We start from the raw sequence: 21,952 nt of genomic DNA, 5'->3' as shown, positions 1-21,952 counted from the left end.
TCCCTCTAAGAGACCTTTGCTGACAATACAGACCTCAGTGATGCCCTCCATGACATTCATAAGGCTACTATGTCTAATTATTCAAATGCTGCTGTGTGACATTTCATTAAGGACAAAGACCATGCTTTATACTAAGTTTTCCCACAGCACTTGGTATGCTACCTGGCAAACAGCAGGCATTCAATAAATATTTGTGGTCTGATGAACAGCAAGGGGCAGCTCTGGGTAAAAGTGTGGAGTGAAGTTTGACTTAGGTTCTTCTACCTTTGACTGCCTCCATCACGGAAAAGGCCATGGATCATGATACTCCTCTGAATTGGTCATTTTCTCCTTTCTCAATGAGTTCCAGATGTCTCCCAATTTTTCTCAGTCTCCCCAAATCACACTTCATGTGCTCTGTGTCTCCTTATCACATTGACTACTAGCTAAGGTATTTGGTGTTTGCCACTAGATTTTGTTCTATTTAAAATTGTGTCACAGGGGCGCCTGGATCGCTCATTGGGTTAAGCCGCTGCCTTCGGCTCAGGTCATGATCTCAGGGTCCTGGGATCGAGTCCCGCATCGGGCTCTCTGCTCAGTGGGGAACCTGCTTCTCTCTCTCTCTCTCTCTGCCTGCCTTTCCATCTACTTGTGATTTCTCTCTGTCAAATAAATAAATAAAATCTTTAAAAAAAAATAAATGTTTCTTTTAAGGAGCAATGTAAGTCTCTATAGCTTTACATAGAACTGATGGTTCCTTCTCTGTATTCTGAGCATGCCATACATACTTCTAGTTAGGGGTGACCACATAATTTATTGTCTAAACCTGGACATACTGAGAATGAAAGTACACACAAAAAACTATTAAGCCAGGATAAGAGGTGTCCCTGACAAACCAGGAAGTATGCTCATACTACTTTGAAAGTAGTTATTTGCTAACTATATGTCTCTTGTCATTCAACTGTAAAGCTATTCTAGGTCTGGGCCTTATTTCTCTTAGCTTCCTTCTTATCTAGAACTGTGCCTACCACTCGTGGTGATAGAAGAAATGTTAGTGTCTCTTTAAAAATGTTCATTTAATTGCATATTATACTATCTTGCTGTAGAACTCAAACCATCCCATTTGGGTCCTATTATGAGCCATTTTCTCAGTATAAAAATATAGGGCATTGAGCTTAATTGTATGCTTGTGTAATGATGGTAGCTAGCATTTACCAGCACTTAGCATGAGCAAGGCCCAAGGCTAAGGATTTTGGTTGAGTTTGAATTTCTCACAATTCTTGGAGGTAAGTGTTGCTATGGTCCCATTAGAAGAAAAGACACATTTAGAAGGATTAAGAATCTTGTTCAGGGTCACCCAGCTAATTATGTAGCAGAGTTTGAACCCCAGACTCTGATGCCATACACCATCTCTCCTATGTGTAAGAAATAACTGGTACTAAATTTTGTAAAGTAATTTTAAAAGATTAATACCACACTTCTAGAAAAAAATTCATGTGCTTTTGCATGTTTACAGGAGAATGTGTTTAAGTAAAGATTGCAGAATAAGAGTTGCAGACAATAGAGTTAATGGTGGGCAGAGAGACCATTTAGCTAGCAACTGAAGTAGGCCACTTAAGTATGATCCACATCAGAGAAGACGGAAGTAATGCACTGATTGGCCTGATTCTGATTTACTCTGAGAGTACAACGGTCTTGCCTGACAGGGTGTAGTTGAAGATCCGTGAAGAAAGGGAGCCAAGGTCTCCACAAAGTATTTGTTATGAGCAGCTAGCTAGAAGGACTGTGGCTACGTCTTGAACTGCTTTTTGAGCAAGGGACAATTAGAAACTTAGGGGAGAAAGAAAACTAATATTGCACTAATATAATCAATCCAGATGAAGAAAACGTATATATTACTACATCATATTCCAAGTGTTGTAGGCCTGAAAACTTAATGTAGGCGTTTGGTGGAAGGCTGACGGCTGGATGGACACTCTTAGATGTTACTGATTTCTGGGTTATACAAAACACAGCTAAAGAAGGCTCAGATTCCAGGAGACAAGTAATTTCACACTTTTCAAATGTCAGGTGGAACTTCTAGGCCGTAAAAGCCAGTTAGGACAGATTCAACGATTCTGACGTTTACATTAATAAAAAGCGGTGGTCCGAGGATTTCAGGGCATCTTTCCAACAATTCCAACTGACAAGTGGTGCCAGGACTCTGCGCCTAGCCTGGCCAGCCTGGGAGCGTCCGCGGTCCCGCTAGGAGCGCAGGCACCGCCCCTCCGCGCGGTTCGGGGTGGGGGCGCGAGCCGCCGTTGCCAGCCGCCGGGCGGAGGGCGAGGAGGGGCTGTCGTGCGCTCCCACCCAGCCCCGGTCGCCATCTTCCGACGCGTCCTTTCCCGCGCGGGCTCCAGCCCCAGCTCTCGGCCCTCCTCTCGCTTAGGAAGGGGCTTCCTAGCCCGCGCAGCTGCACGGAGCTGCGCGTCGCGGGGTAGCTGGCTCAGTCCGACGCCCAGGCGGGGCAGGGGGTGGGGCCAGCGCGGCGGCGCAGTCCTCGCGCGGCTCTCCGGGCGCGCGCCGCCTCTCGCTCCGCCCGCGCGCGAGCCTGGGCGGGGAGGGAGGGGCCAGGAAGCGGCAAGCGCGCTGGGGAGCGCAGCTGCGGGCGTGGGGGTGGCAGGAGCCGCGGAGCCGGCACCGAGAGCGGCTGCGGCTGTAGCCGGCGGTCCAGACAAAGGCGACGGTGAGTGCCCCGCCGGCCCGGGTCGTGCACCGGCCCCCACACCTCGCCCTCGCGGCCTCCTGGGCGGGGGCCCGCAGCCTCGAACCCCCGCCGCCGAGGGCTTGCTGGGGAGCGCGGCCCGGCCCTGCCCCCCGCGCGCTGCGGGCTGTGGGCTGAGCCTGCGGCTCCATTTTCAGGTCTGGGCGAGGTCTTCCTGCGGACCCTGCCTTTGGTTTTTCTTCCATTCCTTCTGAGAAATGGTTACATGCTCAGTTCAAAATTGACGACAGGCGGGCGGCTGAGGGAGCCAACCGCCAGCCTGATGTAAAATGGAAATGAAAAGACCCCCTCCCCCCAACTTTGCAGGTCTGGGAGTCGGGAGGGGAGGGGCGGAGGGCAGGCGGAGAGGGCCGGGGTCCTCCAGGTGTGAATTTGGGGGTGGGGCGGGAACCCCTGCCTGCGGAGCCGGGGCTCTTTCCTGAGGCGGGCGGCGCGTTCCGCCCGCGGGTCTCGCCTCGCTTCTCTTTGGGCCCCGGAGAGAAAGCCCTGCCTGACCACCTACACGGAGGAGCTCGGGTTACTCGTACAGGTTGTCTTTCCTTTGCCGCTTCAGTTGTGATTTTTGGTAACGGGTGTGGTAGGTAGCGGCTGTCTGATGCCCCATTTATCGCGGAAAAGCCCCGGTGGGCCGATTTCATGTGTACTTGAAACAACATTGGAATTTCTCTGTAGTTGCTGTTATTTCAAATGATAAACTTTTGTGGGGGAATTTGGTGCTGATGTTCAGTTTACAGAACTGACATTTTGTTTAAAGAGTCTGGCTTATAGTAGGTGCTCAGTAAAATATTTGAATGAACGAGTCTTGAAATGTGAAAACTGATTTCACAGCTATTAAAAATTTAGGCACAAACCCTCTTGACTCAAGGGGGAAAAAAAAGTTGGGAAACAACATGCAGTTTCTGTTTATATGCTTTTTTTTTTTTTTTTTTACCCACCATACATGTAGTGTTGATGATCAGTTATTATCAATGTTACAAGTGTAGGAAATGTAGTTGGAATGTGAAATTTTTCATTTGGAGGAAAAGTCGGTAGACATTTTCTGTTATTTAAAAAATAAGTATTAAAAAGACAAGGGTTATTTCTGATTTTCTTTCGAAAGAACAGAAATTAAAGAAGAGGTGTTTGGATTGTACTTTATTCTTTTGAGACACCCAAAGTCTATTTCATTATGAATAGATAAGTTTATGTGCTTTTGGCGGGGCATCGTGGCATAGTCTTCAGTTGCTTTTTGAGCCAGAGGCTCTCTAAAGTTAGGGGGAAAAGAAAACTAATGTTACACTAATTAAACCCTACCGTTTATTCAGCCGGTGTTCATTAAGTACCCATTATGTACTGGCACCTGTGCTGGTTGCTGAGTTTCTAGAAGCAAACAAACCCCACAATTATCGCTTTAACCTGAGCGTGAAGTTCTTTCCTTATTATCGATGTTGCCAGTAAGGACTGTCTTACACCCCTGCTGCCTACTTACAGGAAAGCTGGCAAGTGGAGTGCAGGAAGTATGGATCCCTAACAGGCTATTTAAAGGTTAATAAGTAACTTCATAGGGCTGAGATTATTGGTTTGCATTTTCTTATTGTCAGTTTAATAAAATCAGTCTACATTTTAAAATGAAGGGAGGAAAAGGTTTAACAAACTAATTTTTTCCCCTCCTTCCATAGTGGATGATTTTGGTACAGTGTGTTTATAGAAGAGTAATGTACTTCTGGTTGTTTTCTGTAAATAATCTTTGCTATACAGTATTTTCTATTTTTTAAATTCTCTAAGGAGAAACAGTGGATTACTTTTCTACAAGAAATGTTTTAAATAAAGCACCTATTTGGAAGTTTTATTTTGACCTTTTAGTCGCTATTTACAGATAAATACAGTATTGACTTAATCATGGTGAAAAGGGAAGGACTACTAGTGAGAATTTGTGGTTCCATATTTGGACTTTCCCCCTAGTATTGCGACTGTGATGGAACTGCTTACTAAAAGGAGCATGCTGTTTGTAGTATTTATTCTGAACATAAGGTTGCATTGTGTGCATTTGTCTTAAATATATAGGATTTAAAAAAATATTTTTATTTATTTGAGAGAGAGAGACAGCAAGAGAGAGCATGAGTGAGGAGAAGGTCAGAGGGAGAAGCAGACTCCCTGTGGAACTGGGAGCCCGATGTGGGACTCGATCCCCAGGATCATGACCTGAGCTGAAGGCAGTCGCTTAACCAACTGAGCCACCCAGACGCCCCATAGGATTTTTTTTTTTTTTTAAGTGCTTTTTTAATTTGGCCTATCCAAGGGGCAAATTGATGTGTTCCAGTGTCATTTTTTTGAGCATTACAAAATAATGTAGATTAATAAATTTTTTCATAGATGGCATTTCAGTTTAGGTAGATTGACTTGTTAACACCTTATACATTATTGAAGATAATTTGTACTTTCAGATAGAACTTTCAGGTTTTTAGGTTGGCTGTTTGTTTTTTGTGGTTGTGCCTGGGAGTAATGTGGAAAGTAATCTCAAATTTTAGTGGTAGAGGGTTTTGTTTTATTATTTTTTTATGGACATTTATTGTAGGAAGAGTTACTTTGACAATATACTGTTGATAGTCTGGTGCTGATGAGAAACCTAGTGTAGCAGGTGATAATAGTGATGTTGAAGAAAGTGTAAGCAAGGTGTGATACATTGAATAAAATGCTTGGTGTATTGTATTTGGTTAAGAACTTCATTATCAGGGGTACCTGGGTGGCTCAGTGGGTTAAGCCGCTGCCTTCGGCTCAGGTCATGATCTCAGGGTCCTGGGATCGAGTCCCGCATCGGGCTCTCTGCTCAGCGGGGAGCCTGCTTCTCTCTCTCTCTCTCTGCCTGCCTCTCCATCTACTTGTGATTTCTCTCCGTCAAATAAATAAATAAATAAAATCTTAAAAAAAAAAAAAAAAAAGAACTTCATCATCAGAGCTCGTGACAGTCAACAGTATAGAGAAATACTAAAATTTTTTCAAGAAATAAAAACCCATGGGAAACCTGGGTGATTTGGTAGGTTAAGCATCTGCCTTTGGCCCAGGTTGTAATTGCAGGATCATAGGATTGAGCCCTGCGCCTGCTCAGCAGGGAGCCTGCTTCTCCCTCTCCCTCCGCCACTCCCCCTGCTTGTGCTGCCTTGCTCTGTCTCTGTCAAATAAATAAATCTTAAAAAAAAAACAAACCCATGATTACATTTTTGTACCTTAAAAAAATACTATATTTTCATAGTATTATTTCTTTTTTTAAAAATTTTTTAAAATTTTTTATTTTTTTTATTTGACAGGGATCACAAGCAGGCAGAGAGGCAGGCTCCCCGCTGAGCAGAGAGCCTGATGCAGGGCTCGATCCCAAGAACCTGAGATCATGACCTGAGCCAGAGGCGAAGGCTTTAACCCACTGAGCCACCCAGATGCCCCCATAGTATTATTTCTATCTCAGAATAGTTTATAATGTTTTGAGTCTAAATAAATTCCAGGATCATCCCATTTTATAATTGTTGGAGATTTGAAATGATGCTTTCTTCCTCAGGGTATGTGTGTGTGCGACAGGATGGGAGTAGGGAGTTTGTTCGTTTTTTAAAGACCCTTCAGAATGCTTTACAAAGTGTTTCCTTTATCGTATGTAATTAATAAAGTGATTTAAGAATGATGCCCATAAAAAAAGCATTGCAGCTGTGCTAATTTTTGTATAGGTCATTAAAGTATCAATTAGCATTTGTATAAAAACATTTCCAAAATGCTTTGTAAGTAATTTGTCACATTTATTCTCTAGGACAGGTTACTATTACATTTTTTTATGTCTCAGGTGTCACTTTCTGGAAGCGTTTAGGTTTTCATCTGCTTTTGGATGAGTCTGGGGTACTTTTGTTAACATGTCTTAAGTTTTTTTTTTTTTTTCCTCGCAACTGGAAATGTGTATTGGTTTTCATCTGTTATAGTGTTCTTAATCTCAGTCCTCATGAAATATTTTAGCATTGTACTGAGAAATGTTAGTGATGTTTTTGAGAGGAACATTATGGATTCCCTGTACATTCTTGAGAAGAACTGAGTGAAATATGTACTTATCCTTAATTCTTACTTATTAGTTGGGTGAGGGAATTTATCCTGATTTTTTTTTCCCCATACTGTGTGGAAAAACTTGAAATTTAGCTTGTTAATAATTAACTTCATGCATACTGCTGCCTTACCTCAAAGCTTAAGAATACTGGAACTTTTCTATAATACAAATAACAGGGCAGGATTTAGCTGAAAGAGTTATGGGAATCCATCCAAAGGGAGTTTCTGAACTGAAAGCCAAAAGACTTGGTAATAAGCTATCTTTATCATGACACCATAAAATACCTGCAAATGTATTTTAGTCAAAATGGATTACAGTAAAACAAACTCCCTCTTTTTCCTAGAAAGCATTAGATAACTGCATGTTAAATTTAAGTATCTTTGAAAATGACTAAATGATGAGCACTGAAATTTTTTTTTTTAAGATTTTATTTATTTATTTGACAGAGACACAGTGAGAGAGGGAACTCAAGCAGTGGAATGGGAGAGGGAGAAACAGGCTTTCCTCTGAGCAGGGAGCCTGATGCAGGCCTCCGTGCGGGCCTCGGTACTGGCCTCGGTACCAGGACCCTGGGATCATGACCTGAGTGGAAGGCAGACGCTTAATGACTGAGCCACCCAGGCGCCCTTAAATTTTTATTTTATATCTTACGCCATTAGAAATTCATGCTGAAATTTGTTAAATCTTTTGATTGGATTATTGTAAGCATCTTTTAGTAAAACATAAAATCATTTTGTTCCATGTAGCTTAATAATATACTTCCACTTTTTGCTTAATAAAGCAAAAATGAATTTTTTGTATATTCAGAATTGTATATATTTTGTACTTACATATGGTGAGAACCCAAGGGTTCTGTGGAACTGGGTATTTGTGGAACTGGTAGGTGCAGTGGATGGGATTTGATAAAACTTAAGGAGAAAACAACTCTCTCTTCCTGTACCTTCAAACTGTCGCTGTAGAGTATTTCCCTGCCTCTGGATGAGCTTTTAGGAAGGTCAGGTAGCTTTTCTAGTTAGTTTTAGGTAATAAGAATTCTTGTGCTTACTTGTCAATGATAGTTTTACTTTAGTCATTACAAGGTACAGTTCAGTATAATCAGTGTTAAAACTCTTACACAATTCAGAACTTCTCTTTATGGCTCAGAACTTCTTGAGTCCTAGAAGTCTGCTTTGGAGCAAGAGTCCTAGTAGGTGTCTTTTATTTTACTAGTGTCACTGTGCTGTCCATTTAGGTGCCCAGGGTCTAACTCAGTGGGGAGAGAGAATTGGGGGTGGTGGTGGTGGTATGTTTTTAATGTGGCTCATCTTCTTGTGCTCTGGCATTGTGCCTTCTGAATCAGGCAGGTTGTTCAAAGTGGACTTTCTCCAGAAGTGCTGGAAATGGTTTTCTTGGGGATTCCACGGCTGGGAACCTTCCAGCTACAATTCTTGTGATATAATTCTTCCATTACTATCCCTTCATCTTCCAGTTTCTCTCATCTGCAGGCTCACTCTGCCTAAGGAGAGGTTTTGCTTTAGTCTTCACAGTAGTTCTGTGAAGACTACTTTTTAACTGGACCTGCTCTTTACTAAGATTATTTCATAATATGCAGTTCCATGCATTCCACTCTGACCTCAACATTGTACCTTTCCAGTTCTTTCTGTTAATTATCCCCACTTAAACAGGACTTCTGTGTCTGGGACCTATAGCATGTTGCTAATGTACTGTCCAAGCCTCCATTCTCCATATCCATGCTTTGAATCGTGGTCCTCTGTTACAGATTTTACTTTTGTACACCCTCAGTTCTCTGTCGCACTTCTTTACTGTACTCGTCTAGCAATCTGCCCCCACCCCTTCTCCATCTAGTCTAGCCTGTACATGGCATTTGAGTGCGACTTGAGGGAAAAAAACACCAATGCTCACCTCATCTCCCTGTAAATTCAAGAGAGTTCTTCATGCTCCTACAGTTCTGTAATCTTAAATATTTAATTTTTTTAAAGATTTTATTTATTTATTTGACAGAGAGAGATCACAAGCAGGCAGAGAGGCAGGCAGAGAGGAGGAAGCAGGCTCTCCGCTGAGCGGAGAGCCCGATGCAGGGCTCCATCCCAGCACCCTGGGATCATGACCCAAGCTGAAGGCAGCGGCTTAAACCCACTGAGCCACCCAGGCACCCCTTAAATATTTAATTTTTAAAAGTAATCCCTACACCCAACGTGGCACTCCAGCTCAGAAGCCTGAGATCAGGAGTCACACATTCCACGGCCCAAGTCAGCTAGGTGCCCCAGTACTGTAATCTTAGTACATTTGTTGATTGACTCACTCTCCCACTCCCCTAAGTGACTATTTTATATCTCTCCTGAAACTCTCTCACTTCTTTGCATTTTCAGCTGATGACTTTGCTTCCTGTATATTAAAAATGAAAGCAATCAGAAGAAACTTTTTAATCTCTTTTTGCATTTATACCCACACTTCCTGCATTTTCTTTTATGCCATGAACATGGGTTCCATTCATCTTGCCTTTCTCTGGTCAAGGACATTGCATTGCCTCAGTATTCATCCCAGGCTCCTGCCTGCCAGTGAGCTGCGTCATCCCTGTTTGCCTTTTCTACTTGATCATTCCTGTCTGTGTAGAGATATGCTGAACTATCTCCTATCTTTAAAACAAACAAACCTCCCCCAACACCACATTTTTCTTATTTATGGCCATCAGTCCTCTGTATCTCTTTTGGATCCATTACATTCAGTTTTTGTTTTTTTTTTTTCTTTTATCTTCTTTTCTTTTTCACTCTAACTACTCTTGTTGAGGTTACTAATGACCTCCTTGGTGATATATTCCCTAGTCAGTTTTCAGTCCTAATCCTCTTGATGTAGCAGCAGCAGCATTTGTCATGGTTGATAATTTTCTTCTCTTTGAAACCTTTTTTTTTTCTTTGCTTCTGGGACACTATTACTTATTTTTAGTTTGTTTTTCTGATTCTTTTTAGTAGCCCCAACTTTTAAAAAATAAGGCAGTGTCCCAGAGCTCTATGTTTAAGTCTCTTCTATATTTATATGTAGTCCTTTGTAATCTCATCCTATTCTCTAGCTAGAATTACCATATATTTCAAACTAAAAATGTTCTCTTCAGCTTGGATCTCTTTCCTGACCTCCACACATGTGTACCCAACTTTTGAGTCGACATTCCTAATTAGGTATCCCATATCTCATAAGTCAAAACTGAACTTTTCATCTTTGTTTCTCTCCTACCCCAATTATTGTTCTTATCCCATCTCCCTCATCGTAGAGGTGTCAATCCCATCTTTTAGTTTTTTGTGACTGAAACCTTGTAGACACCTTTTTTTTTTTTTTTTTTTTAAGATTTTATTTATTTGAGAAAGAATGAGAGACAGTGCACGGGGCGTGGGGGAGGGGAAGTCAGAGGGAGAAGTGGACTCCCTGCTGAGCTGAGAGCCTGATGCAGAACTTGATCCTGGGATTCCAGGGTGATGAACCTGAGCCAAAGGCAGTCACTTAACCAACTGAGCCACCCAGGCGCCCCCTTGTAGACATTGTTGATTTCACTTTCTCACACCCCCACATCTAATTCAAAATAACGTATCATGAAAGTATGTCCTGTATTTACTTTAAAGTCTATCATAAGACCACTCATGACACTCTTTTCTAAGCAACCATCATTTCTTGCCTATTTTATTTTAGCAGTCTCTTTCCTGGTCTCTTTGATGCTTCTGCTCTTTTCTGTTCTCAGGACAGTATCCAGGGTGATCCTTTTGAAACGAAGTTTAATTATGTTACTTTGATGATCAGAATCCTTCAGTGGCTTTCCTGAGAGCAAAAGCCAGAATACAACAGGGCCTCCAAGGCCCTCCATCATCTGTGCCTCCTACCTCTCTGATGATAATGTCCTATTACTTTCTCCTTGGTTTATTCCATGCCAGACATATGGGTGTTCTTGAGCTTTCTTGAACCTGCCAAGCACAGTTTTGCTTTAGTATCCTTAGGGAAAGAGCTTTCTTTTATTCACTGCAGAATATCCAGTATTTGTAACAGAGACACGCCCATGATGGGCACTTACATTTGCTAAATGAGTGACTGCTTATCTTGTTATTCATGTCTTTGAAGAAAGCTTTTATGCATGTTTGTATAACCAAAAGTTTTTTTTTTTTTTTAAGATTTTATTTATTTTTCCGATAGAGATCACAAGTAGCCATAGAGGCAGGCAGAGAGAGAGGAAGGGAAACAGGCTCCCTGCTGAGCAGAGGGCCCAATGCGGGGCTCGATCCCAGGACCCTGAGATCATGACCTGAGCCGAAGGCGGCGGCTTAACCCACTGAGCCACCCAGGTGCCCCTAACCAAAAGTATTTTGACTAAAAATATTTCACTTAAAACCATGTAGCCCTAGAAGAATTAAGTAAAAACTTTTAGATACAAGGAGAAAAAGTATGTTAGATTAATTTTTGTGTATGGAAAGTGAAAATAGTGGGAAATGATTATGGACAGAGGAGGTAGGAAAGCAACAGAGAGGTAAAGTAAATGCAATAAAAAGAAAAGACTGATTTGGAAGTAGGGTGACAACACTTAAACTATGTTTGGCTTGCTCCATACTTCTTTTGGGCTCTTTCTTGAATTCTTTTTTTTTTTTTTTTTTTAAGATTTTATTTATTTGTTTGACAGAGAAAGAGAGACCGAGTGTGAGAGAGCATGCGCACAAGCAGGGGAAGCTGGAGAGAGAGAAGCAGGCTTCTCCATGAACAGGAAGCCCAAGGTGGGCATCCATCCCAGGATCCTGGGATTCATGACCTGAGCTGAAGGCCGACAGTTAATGACTGAGCTGCCCAGGTGCCCTTATTTCTAGAATTCTGAGGGTTGGTAATTTACATGGATTTGGGCTCTTGAAGTTGGGCTATATTACACCTTTCTTTTATCAGGGATATTGGTTCAAGTGAGTTTGGGATCTAAAACTTGGTTGGTTTTCTATTGCCAAACTCCTTTTGTTAAAAAAAAAAAGTAAGTTGCTGTTATCCGACTTTATCTGAGGATATTCTTAGTATTTCTTAGTTGTTTTGTAGAGAGCCCAAACAGAGGTTTCATAGCTTTAGAGAGAGATTTTCAGCATACACAAATTTATTAGTATGCTGTGTTCTCTCGGTATTGCATAGCATGTTTACCACCCCCTTGGAAAAGGTGGGGCCTATAAGTAGTTTTATTGTAGTTCTGTGGTAAGCTAGCAGCTAGCTACATTAATGTGCACAATTTTATTGAGTGGTATTTATAAGCATACTTGTGCTCATAAATGAAAAATACTTGAATGCATATAAATGCATTTTAAAATTGTAATTTAATATTTAGGTAGGAAAAAGGAGTGTGGGGGAAATTAATGATAATGCAAACTTTCAGTCTTTCATTATGCTGAGACAAGATTTTGTAAACCTTTTTAAAAATTAATTAATTTTAGAGATTTTATTTTTAAGCAATCTCTGCACCAAAACGGGCTCAAATCTACAACCCTGAGACCAAGAATAACACGCTCCACTGACTGAGCCCGGCAGGTGCCCCTAAAATTTATTTTTGAACTCTTTTTTTTTCTAAGTTATAAGTCTCATTTCCTGTTGATTAAAAAAAATCTTTTAAAGGTGCTTGGGTGGCTCAGTTGGTTAAGTATCTGCCTTTGGCTTGGGTCATGATCCCTGGATTCTGGAATTGAGTACCTGGTGGGCTCCCTGCTCAGCAGGAAGCCTGCTTCTCCTTCTCCTTATGCCTCTGCCCCCCTCCCGCAACTCCCGTGTGCGTGTGTGTGTGTTCGCGCACGCATGTATGCTCACACTCTTCTTGCAAATGGTTAAATCTTTAAAAAATCATTTAAAGAAATTGTTAAAAGAGGTGGCTTAGAAGTTCCTGAATGAATAATTTTTTATGCATTAAGCATAAATTATTCTCCAAAAACCAGTCTAAACATTTTCCTGTTTTTATGTAATATGCAGTAATTTGTCTTGATTGACTTGTCTGATGGGACAAGTCATGTGGCCATAATTTCATGTGGCCACAATGCGGACTTAATTTTCATGGTCATAGAGGTATGGGTATGTATGTGTTGGTATGTATCGTTTGTTCTTATAATATGCAGATGTAATATAAACTTGTGTATGCTTTATATTTTACTTTAACTCCTAAGCAGTGATACCTGTAAGTCAGATTTGGTATATTTTTCTTATATTAAATAGGGAATTAAAATATAAAAATTTGCATATTAAAACATGATTTTTAATTTTTTTATTAAAATCTTTTTTTTTTAAAGATTTTATTTACTTATTTGACAGACAGAGATCACAAGTAGGCAGAGAGGCAGGCAGAGAGAGGAGGAAGCAGGCTCCCTGCTGAGCAGAGAGCCTGATGTGGGGCTCGATCCCAGGACCCTGGGATCATGACCTGAACTCAGGGGCTTTAGCCCACCGAACCATCCAGGTGCCCTGAAACATGACATTTTTTAAAGTTTATATACAAATCTTGTAAAATCATTTTGGATGACAAACTAACAAGTGTTTCCCTACGGTTTTGAGTTAGTTGTTCTATTTTGTAGGGTAATTATGTAATCTTCATTAGAATTTGACATTGGTCTCTCTGAATTCATGTTACCATTTCACATATGAAATACCCATATTGGATTAATAAGATCCTTATTTCTGGGACACCTGGGTGTCTCAGTCTGTTAAGCATATTTCTCTTGATTTTGATTGAGGTCATTATCTCAGGTGGTGAGAGAGAGCCCTGCATGGGGCTTTGCACTGGGTGGTGGGCTCTGTGCTGAGCATGAGTCTGATTAAGATTTCTCCACCTTCCCCATCTGCCCCCTCTCCCCCATCTCTTGCGTGCACTCATTTTCTTTCTCTCTCTCTCTGAAGAAAAAATCCCTATTTATGAACTAGTAAGTAGTTAAACCTCTAAATTTATTTCGGGTATATTCATAGTTTGAGGCCAGCTATGGCCTGCTTTAACTTCATAAAGTTCTAGGTGGATTGTGAAGTAACCAAAATAATCATATTGAGAAAAGTGAATATAAGTAATAGGCTGTCAACCAAGTCTCTTAGGGGGTTGTGAAAGTATACATGCATTTATTCGTTTAACAGATTTATCACACTACTCTTCCCAGTCTACTCAGAATAAAAGACAAACTGTACTCTCCCAGAAAATACAAACTCACTCACACTCTGTCTATATAATATGGACCTTACAGCCTTTCAGAGTGGCTTACGTTTGCTCAATGCCTTTAGCCACAAATTAATTTCTCAAACAGGTCTTGCTTGTTGGTTATGGTTTTTATACTAGTTGTTTCCTCTGTTTGAAATGATGGTTCCCAGATCTTTGCAAGGGTAGTCTCTTTAAGATCTCAGCTTAAGTATCACCTCATTTCCTCGCCACTCAGTTTAAAATAGCACCCTCCAATCACTGTTACATTTTCTTTATAGCATTTGTCAGACCTTAAATTAATATATATATATATATAGAGAGAGAGAGAGAGAGAGATGTAATATGTATTTTTAAAGATTTTATTTATTTATTTGACAGAGAGATCACAAGCAGGCAGAGAGGTAGGCAGAGACCGAGAGGGAAGCAGGCTGCCCGCTGAGTAGAAAGCCTGATGTGGGGCACCATCCCAGGACCCTGCGACCATGACCTGAGCTGAAGGCAGAGGCTTAACCTACTGGGCCACCAAGGTGCCCCCAAATAATATATTTTTAATTTAACTGTGTCCTAAAGTAGATCATAAAAACTCCTTTTTCTTGTTCCTTGCTGTAACAATGCTCAGAACAATACATGACACTAGATAAGTGTTTAGTAAAAAAGATGAATGAATAAAATAAGGTAGTAATCTCATTTATTCTTTTTTAAAATTTATTCTTTTTTGTGAATGAATTTTAGTGTATTGATGTCTTAAAGTGTCAGAAATGTATGCCTCCTAGCCTAGGGGAGTAGGAAATGGGATCATTCAAGTAAAAGCCTGATTTAAGGAAAGTATGAAAAAATTTAGGAACTGCTCTGATGAATCTTAGTTGAGAGTACTGGGTAGAAAAACTATTGGTGTGTTGGAGCTGGTGAGCTGGTCTTTTGCAACTCTCCAGCTCCACGTTCAGTAACACTGTGTTGGCAGCCTGAAACGGGCTATGGTAGGACATTTATGACATGGAGATCTACAAAAGCTGTAAGTCAGGGTTTTTTTTCCAGAGAGGTAGTTGTTAAATATTTATCATCAGACCACTGGATGGAACCATATGAAATTGCTGTTTTTTTTTTTTTTAAAGATTTTATTTATTTATTTGAGAGAGAGAGACAGTGAGAGAGAGCACGAGCGAGGAGAAGGTCAGAGAGCGAAGCAGACTCCCCATGGAGCTGGGAGCCTGATGCGGGACTCGATCCCGGGACTCCAGGATCACGCCCTGAGCCGAAGGCAGTCGTCCAACCAACTGAGCCACCCAGGCGTCCCGAAATTGCTGTTTTTATGGATAAAAATGCTTGACTATTGATGAACATTTTTTCTTATCATTTAATGTAGCAGAGTTAGTTATTTTGGTTTAAAGATAATTTCTTCCTTGTGGTCTGTGAAGTCAGTTCAGTGACTTACATCAGTGCTGTCCCTTTTTTGTTTTTCGAAGTTGCATTCCCTTCACATCTGATGATGGTTTGTAGATTCTTTTATTGTGTAAAAACTGGCTATTTGTGTGTATGTTAATTGCTTAACTGAACACCTTATTTTGACTGGTTGTTCCAACACAGGCATAAAAGATCTTGATATGCCTTTGAAGGTGTTTTTGGTTTTCCTACTGAGTTGCTACGCCCATTTTAAGGTGTTCTTTTCCTGGTGAAGAAAGTGGAGCGGATTGGTTTGGTCCTAGATTATTAGATAACTTTTATTTTAAAATTTGCTTTTCAGAATGATTTACATAAATATACCTGAGTTCAGTTTTTCATTTTTTTTTCTGGTTTGTTTTCTTCTTCTGCCCATTATCCTCTAAGTGCTTACCTGATGTCTCTGATGATTTACTTCCTGCTACTCTGATTTTTTTCCTATGGAACCGTATCTCTAAATCAATGAAATGATGTGGTCCTATTTCTCAGGTTTAGTAGGTTTTCTCTATTGTTTCTTCTATGATCACCTGGACATTCCATGCCATTTTTCACCCTTATCTCCCCTCCCCCCCAAGTTCTATAAAGAGATTATTTTCTTTTTTTTCTTCTTTTTTTTTTTAAAGATTTTATTTATTTATTTGACAGAGAGAGATCACAAGCAGGCAGAGAGGCAGGCAGAGAGAGAGGAGGAAGCAGGCTCCCTGCTGAGCAGAGAGCCCGATGCGGGCCTCGATCCCAGGACCCTGAGATCATGACCTGAGCCGAAGGCAGCGGCTTAACCCACTGAGCCACCCAGGCGCCCTAAAGAGATTATTTTCTTATAGGCACTTGAGGAAATTTATTTTAAAATTTCTTGAGGAAATTAATTTAAAAATTGAACTTTGTTGATTCACTGACAGTTTTTTTTTTTTTTTTTAAAGATTGTATTTATTTATTTGACAGAGAGAGACAGTGAGAGAGGGAACACAAGCAGGGAGAGTGGGAGGAGAAGCAGGCTTCCTGCTGAGCAAGGAGCCTAGTGCAGGGCTCCATCCCAGGACCCTGGGTCATGACCTGAGCTGAAGGCAGATGCTTAGCGACTGATACACCCAGGCGACCCCCCAACATTTTTTAAAAACTGAAATAAGATCTTAGTATACAATTTAGCAAATACTGTGATCATAAAAGCATTACTTTTATTACTTCAGTTTGAAAAAAATCTCTTTGGAAAGTGAAAATTTTGTTTGACAGCGGGTAAAGCTGTAAGTAAAGTTGTGATTAAAAACAGTGGTGTTTATGGAGAGTAGAATTGTGGTAAGTCACCTCAACTCAAAAATTACTTGAGCAGTAATTTTTTCTTACGAGCTCTTTTACCTTTGCACAATAGCTTGATTGTGTTATACCAGCAAAGGAAAACAGTACGAGATTTTGTCTACAGTAGACTTATTTTAATAATAGCCCTAGGGTAAAATAAGGGGCTGTAGATAAGTTCCTCTTTTTTGGTCGTCCCAAGTCCTAGTGATGCCTTAATATTAAAATAATTTTAGAAGAAAAATATGTTTTATTCAAGGCTTTTATCTTGCTTGGGACAATTTTATTTGATATTGCTATCCTTTTTAATATATCAGAATGAAGAATGAGGAAGTTCTTGGGAAAAAAAGTTTTAGTTTAAGAATTCTTGTATTTGGGTGCCTGGGTGGCTCAGTGGGTTGGGCCGCTGCCTTCGGCTCGGGTCATGATCCCAGGGTCCTGGGATTGAGTCCCGCATCAGGCTCTCTGCTCAGCAGGGGGCCTGCTTCCCTTCCTCTCTCTCTGCCTGCCTCTCTGCCTGCTTGTGATCTCTCTCTGTCAAATAAATAAATAAAATCTTTAAAAAAAAAAAAGAATTCTTGTATTAAGAAGAATTATTGTATTAATGTTTGATTTTGTTTCATGTATGTGCAAATCCTTGTGGAAGAGTCCCTCAGATATATTGGTATATTCCATGCTTTGTAAATCCGTCCTAATCTTATCAAGTAGCTGTTTTGGACTAAAAGTAGTTCTTTAAAGCTAATGAAGAGTCCTTTAAAGACTGAATAATTTTAAAGATTTTTTTTCTTATTTGACAGAGAGAAACAGCGAGAGAGGGAACACAAGCAGGGGGAGTGGGAGAGGGAGAAGCAGACTCCCTACTGACTGGGGAGCCCGAAGAAGGGCTTGACCTCAGGACCCTGAGATCATGACCTGAGCCAAGGGCAGATGCTTAACAACTGAGCCACCCAGGTGCCCAGGGGTTGTATAATTTAAATGACTTTTTCTTTTCTTTTCTTTTTTTTTTTTTTTAAGATTTTATTTACTTGACAGAGAGAGATCACAAGTAGACAGAGAGGCAGGCAGAGAGAGAGGAGGAAGCAGGCTCCCTCCTGAGCAGAGAGCCCGATGCGGGGCTCTATCTGAGGACCCTGAGATCATGACCTGAGCTGAAGGCAGCAGCTTAACCCACTGAGCCACCCAGGCGCCCCTAAATGACTTTTTCTTTATCACAGTTATGTTCATTAGCTGTGATAAAGTAGAAAGCTGGTTTCTTACCTTGTTTTTATTTATTTTTTTAACCGTGTCTTTTTATTTTTTGTAAATTGCTTGCTCACAAGCTCCTGTACTCTGTATCTCTTTTTATTTTTTTAACTTTTTAAAAGATTTTATATATTTATTTGAGAGAGATCACAAGTAGGCAGAGAGGCAGGCAGAGAGAGTGAAAGGGAAGCAGGCTCCCTGCTGAGCAGAGAGCCCAATGCGGAGCTCCCCAGGACCCTGAGACCATGACCTGAGCCGAAGGCAGAGGCTTTAATGCACTGAGCCACCCAGGTGCCCCACTTCATATTATTTTAAAACATCTCCAGGGGCGACCAGATGGGTTAGTCCTTAAGCGTCAGCTCAGGTCATGATCCCAGAGTCCTGGGATTAAGCCCCTCGAGGGGCTCCGTGCTTGCTGGAGGCCTGCTTCTCCCTCTCGGGCTCCCTGGCCTGTGTTCCCTCTTTCTCTGTCTCTCTCTCTGTCAAATAAAAAAATAAAATGTTAAAAAAAAAAGTCTCCAGAGTCAACTGGATATTTTACTTTAAAGTGAATTGCAGTCAGGAAACTGGAAATTCAAGTAACCCAGGTGAACTCGTATTGTAGTGTCCTTTTAATCTGCCTATTTTAGGGGAGTGATTCTTGAGGCTATTTAATTTATTTATTTGACAGAGGACCAGGGAGAGAGAGAACGCAAGCAAGGGGAGTGGGAGAGGGAGAAGCAGGCTTCTTGATGAGCAGAGAACCCGATGTGGGGGCTTGATCCCATGACTCTGGGATCTTGACTTGAGCCAAACACAGATGCTTAATGGACTGAGCCACCCAACTGCCCCTCTTGAGACTATTTTAAAAACTTTCAGGGAAAGTTTTAAAGTTAAAAGCTGAAGTAGAACAGAGTGAGACTAAGTTCATTATTGCTGGTCAAAATGGTAAGAAAGTAATTTTGGTTTATGGTATAACGGTTGTAGGCATAAAGAAGTCTGTTTGTTTATTTTATTTTTAAGTAATCTTTACACCCACCATGGGGTTCAAACTTACAACCCTGAGATCAATAGTTGCCTACTCTTCCAACTGAGCCAGCCAGCCTCCCCAAAGATGTGTATTTTAAAGGCTGAGAACTTACCCTTTGCAGAAAAAAAAAGTGACTAAAATGTGGGAAAAAGTGTTCAACTTTAATAGCAGTAAGTTTCTCTTACCAGATTTAGGATTTAAGAAACGGTGCTGATTTACCTGAGTACAGTGACAAAGGTACTAAATTTATTGCTGGAGGGAGTATGCATTTGTAGAACCCATTATTATTATTTTTTTTTTTCAAAAGCATTTTGACATATATCAAAGACTGGCTTTTTTTTTTTTTAATTTTTAAGATTTTATTTATTTATTTGAGAGAGAGACAGTGAGACAGAACATGAGAGGCGAGAAGGTTAGAGGGAGCAGCACACTCCCAGTGGAGCCAGGAGTCCAAAGCGGGACTTGATCCCAGGACTCTGGGATTGTGACCTGAGCTGAAGGCAGTTGCTTAACCAACTGAGCCACCCAGGTGCCCAAAGACTGGTATTTTTTGTCTCTGAGGCTATAGCCTAAGAGAATAATCCTCAGGCTTTTTTTGAGGGAGGAGGTTCTTTTTTTTTTTTTAAACCCTATGGCAGCTTTATCGAGATAATAGATGTGATACTGTGAGTTACAATAAGATATAACCTATTTAGTCTTCCTTTTTCTTGGTGCAGAGCTCCTAAAACCTTTGGATTTCCTAAGAGAGCCATAAAGGTGTAATTTTGTTATGTTCCTGAGGTGACTTTTGGGAAGCACATACAGATGGCCTCTGGTTGCCAGGGGAACCAACTGTGAATTGATTATTGGAACTTCAAGTCCCACTTCTGTGATCTGGAGAGGGGCCAGGTGCTGGAGTTTGAATTGCCAGACACTAATGATTTAATCGATCATGACTGTGTAATGAAGCCTCCATAAAATCCAGAGGATGGGGTAGGATAACTTCTGGTGGTAAACATACGGAGGCGCTCCGGAAAGTGACGTGCTCAGAGAGCAAGGAAGCTACAGATCCCTTTCCTTTCCCTGTGTTCCATTTGGCCTTTCAGAATGACATCCTTTCATAATAAACTGGTAATCTCATGACTGAAATGTTTCTCAGACTTGTTTAAAATGCTCTGGCATATTTCCTTTTTTTTTTTTAAAGATTTTATTTATTTATTTGACAGAGATCACAAGTAGGCAGAGAGGCCGGCGGAGAGAGAGGGGAAGTAGGCTCCCCGCTGAGCAGAGAGCCTGATGCAGGGCTTGATCCCAGGACCCTGGGATCATGACCCGAGCTGAAGGCAGAGGCTTAACCCAGTGAGCCACCCGGGTGCCCCTGCCCTGGCATATTAATCAAACCTGAGGAAGGGGGTCATGGGAACTTTAGAAGCACAGGTAACAGTCTGGACTTATGTTATGATTGGCTTCGGAAGGGCTGGGCAGTCTTGTAGGACTGAGCCTTTGGCCTGCCTGGGACCTGGTGCTGTCTCTAGGTATGTCAGGATCGAGCTGAATTATAGGACACCCAGGTGGTGTTGGAGAATTGCTTGGTGTTGGTGTGTTCTGCACCTCGGGATTGGTGTTAGGGTTGTTATTCACATAACGTATTTTACCTTTTAAAGCATGTAAGTCAGTGTTGTGCAGTCATCAGTACTGTCTAATTTTAGAATATTTTCATCACCCCAAAAAGAAATTAGCAGTTATTCCCCATTCCTCCATTTCTGCCAGCTCCTGGCAACCACTAATCTGTTTTCTGTCTCTTTGGATTTGCTCCCTTTGGACATTTTATATAAAGGATCATACTGTGTGTGTGTGTGTGTGTTTTAGATATTTTTATTTTTATTTATTTGACAGAGATCACAAGTAGGCAGAGAGGCAGGCAGAGAGGGAGGAGGAAGCAGGCTCCCTACCGAGCAGAGAGCCCGATGCGGGGCTCGATCCCAAGACCTCGAGATTATGACCTGAGCCGAAGGCAGAGGCTTAACCCACTGAGCCACCCAGGCACTCCATACAGTGTGTTTTTGTGAGTGGCCTTTTTCACTTAACATGATGTTTCAGGATTCATCTATGTTGTAGCATGTATCAGCACTTGATTCTCCCTTGTGGATGAATGTTACAGTTGTATGGGTATACCACATTTCATTTATCCATTCATCCATTAATGGGTATTTCGGTTGTTTCCACATTTTGGCTATTACGAATAATACTCCTATGAATATTCATAAGCAGCTTTTTGTGTGGATTTTTTTTTTTTTTAAGATTTATTTATAAGAGGGGACACCTGGGTGGCTCACTGGGTTAAAGCCTCTGCTTTCAGCTCAGGTCATGATCTCGGGGTCCTGGGATGGAGCCCCGCATCGGGCTCTCTTCTCTGCTCTGCTCAGCGGGGAGCCTGCTTCTTCCTCTCTCTCTGCCTGCCTCTCTGCATACTTGTAATCTCTGTCAAATAAATAAAGTCTTTAAAAAAAAAGATTCATTTATAAGAGAGGCATAAGCAGGGGGTGAGGCAGAGGGGGAGGGAGAGATAGAAGCGGACTCCCCATTGTGTATTACTGATAAATTCCTTCAGCCAGGATCATTCAGTGTTAGAATGTTACTTTTGTATGTTGCCCTAACAGTTGTCTTATATTTTAAATAAAGTCATTTTGGACTACTGCTAAAAGAAATACTTTATGCCGCAATTGAAAGACTAAAAAAAGCCAGCTGTCAACTCTGAAATGTGCTTTTATGGCAGTCAATATCACTTGAGCAGGAGAGAGAGAGAGAATGTCAAGCTGACTCTCCCTGAATGCAGAGCCAGTCCCTGGGCAGGATCTCACAACCCTTGAGAGCATGACCTGAGCTGAAATCAAGAGTCAGGTGCTTGACTGACTGAGTCGCCTAGGCACCCCAGCCATGTACATTTTAAACTTAACCATAGTCTATCTGTGAGAGTTCTTTGCAAGATACAAACAGTACTCTGGGATTTTCAGGTAGATATTATACAGG

General features: G+C 41.3%; 1 protein-coding gene across 3 annotated transcripts in view; it reads left to right on the top strand.

Moving 5' to 3' along the window:
• The first annotated feature begins 2,618 nt into the window (after positions 1–2,618).
• Positions 2,619–21,952, top strand: part of CDC42SE2 (CDC42 small effector 2) — a 116,618-nt gene continuing 97,284 nt past the window's right edge. For 2 of the 3 annotated variants that reach the window (XM_044228267.1, XM_044228284.1), the window contains exon 1: positions 2,622–2,704. The gene's annotated coding sequence lies outside the window, so the exon portion shown is untranslated. Of the gene's footprint in view, positions 2,705–21,952 lie in introns of all 3 variants that reach the window. The other variant, XM_044228274.1, reaches the window with a different exon arrangement.

The sequence above is a fragment of the Neovison vison genome, chromosome 1 (genome assembly GCF_020171115.1).
Source record: "Neovison vison isolate M4711 chromosome 1, ASM_NN_V1, whole genome shotgun sequence".
Lineage (NCBI taxonomy): Eukaryota > Metazoa > Chordata > Mammalia > Carnivora > Mustelidae > Neogale > Neogale vison.
The sequence above is the reverse complement of the archived record's forward strand: the minus strand, read 5'-3'. Positions and strand labels throughout refer to the sequence as shown.